Source organism: Palaemon carinicauda, chromosome 31, assembly GCF_036898095.1.
Source record: "Palaemon carinicauda isolate YSFRI2023 chromosome 31, ASM3689809v2, whole genome shotgun sequence".
NCBI lineage: Eukaryota > Metazoa > Arthropoda > Malacostraca > Decapoda > Palaemonidae > Palaemon > Palaemon carinicauda.
The window spans coordinates 85567988-85570487 of record NC_090755.1 but is presented as its reverse complement, the minus strand read 5'-3'; the positions used below and the strand labels follow the sequence as shown (position 1 = coordinate 85570487).

The window sequence follows — 2500 nt, the reverse complement described above, 5'->3', positions numbered from 1 at the left end:
ATATATTTATATACACACACACGCACACACACACACACACACATATATATATATATATATATACACACACAAGACTATGCCTTTATAAATATGTATAGACAGAGTAAGATATGCTTTGTCTTGATTTTTTTAAATCATCCGGATATATGAGTCAGCCACATAAGTAAGATCCTAAACAGATACAGATATCGGAACCCTGTAAACATATCTCATGTTATTTCATCTCTTTAACAGATACACTAACAGCTATCACGCGGTGAATTGCTTGTTAAGCGACAGGGAGTACCGTGAGCTGACCCACTACGACCTCATTTCAGACAGAGAATTCGATTTCTACGAGAGGAGACTCTACGACAGAGAGTGTGGAGGTATGATGTTCTTGTAGAAATAATTGAAAAAAAAGGTCACGAATTTGTATGTAGTAAATTTGCTTGCACGTATGTAGATATATACATGCTCAAATACTACAGGAACACTCACACATGTGGGTTACATTCGTTCATTGTACAATTACCAATACATTATTCATTTATTCAGATAAACATGATCTATCCGTCTTCATAATCCTGAGAAACCACTTAAAATTAACATTTTATTTTCCCAAAACGTGTCACCCCGCGTCTCGTCTATCAACGGAAAACAACTACAGTCGTCGTAAAGATTCCAGGCAAAATAAGCCCCACCCCTTGATAACGTCATAGCCAATCACGTTGTCTCCCACGTCATAGCCCCACCCATTGATGAAGTCATAGCCAATCACGTTTTCTCCAACGTCATAGCCCCACCCACTGATGACGGCATAGCCAATCACGTTTCTCCCACATTAGCAGAGATCACAATACATCCAACGTGATTGGCTATGACATCATCGGGGGGTGTGGCTTATTTCGCCCGGAATTTCCGTGGTGACTATAGTTTTGATGGCATTATGAGATCCAAATATACTGTCGGGTTACCTGCTTATTCATGATTTTCCTTTTTAGAAGAGGACACTACAGGATAATACATACAAGCCCCCCAGTCCACAACACCATGGTGAGCCCTTCTTCAATCTGCTTCAGTAAAAATATCATTCCAGCACCTCAGAGATATCATAACATTCAATATCCTATAGTCTGAAGACCTAGAACATTTTTTTTTTGTGAGGCATATCAAAATTACTCAATCAATGGGTGTTTAATAATTAATTTTACTTATTCATCACCATAAACTTTCATGAGGCATATCAGAAACTACTCAATTAATGTGTTTTTAATAATTTGTTTTACTTATTTATTACCATAAAATTTCATGAGACATCTCAAAACTACTCTATTAAATTATATAATTGATTTCTTAACTTAGTATCACATTCTAATATCATTAATGTCCTTCCAGCGGATACCACTGACTACGGGGATGCCAGTGACGTCACGGTGACAGGAGCCCGTTGCCACCGGGATAGGTGTCGTGAGGATCGCCAAGCGGGATACTACTTCTGCGAGACTGATTTCTCAGGGGCGTGGGACTACTGCTGTAGGCCCAGGGAGCTCTGCGGGTTCTCCCGAGGGATATGACAAGAAATGGTAGGATATCCGTACTTATTGATTGATTGATTTCGAGTTTACTGGCATCCTGATATTGTTTGTTATATAAAAAGAATAAAAATATATTCAATTTAAAAACAATAAAAGCGAAGGTGACCTTATATAAGTTAAATAGCTTTCAGATGACCTGATTCTGAAATCGAGTTTTCTGGCATCCTGATATCGTTTGTTATAGATGAAGAATAAAAAGACATTCAATTTGAAACAATCAAAGCGAAGGTGACCTTATATAAGTTAAATAGCTTTCAGATGACCTGAGTCTGAAATTAAACATAAAAATACCCAATTATTTCAGAAGTAAGTCTTCAGAAAGCTATTCAACGTCTTAATTATTGAATGTATTAGTGTTTATAAGATTATATATATATATATATATATATACATATATATAGATCTATATATATGCATATATATATATATATATATATTACGTGGCATATTTCTTTACCTTTATAATGAATAGACAATATCTTGGACGCCACTAAGAAATATATGTGTATATACATATATCTATATATATACATATATCTATACATATATACATATATATATATATATATATATCTAATATATACATATATACATATATACATATATATATATATATATATATATCTATATATATACATATATACATATATATATATATCTATATATATACATATATACATATATATAATATATATATATATGTATATATATATATTACTTGGCATGTTACTTTACGTTTATAATGAATAGACAATATCTTGGACGTCACTAAGATATATATATATATATATATATCTAGATGGATACATAGATAGATAGATAGATAGATAGATAGCAGCAACAACAACGACAGCCCTTTCTAGTCCACTGCAAGACAAAGACCTCAGACATGTCCTTATTCATGTCTGGGCTTTGGCCAGTTT

At 33.6% G+C, this 2500-nt stretch overlaps 1 pseudogene; it reads left to right on the top strand.

Moving 5' to 3' along the window:
- The window catches only part of LOC137625045 (uncharacterized), a 107521-nt pseudogene that overhangs the window by 100553 nt on the left and 4468 nt on the right, over positions 1-2500 (top strand).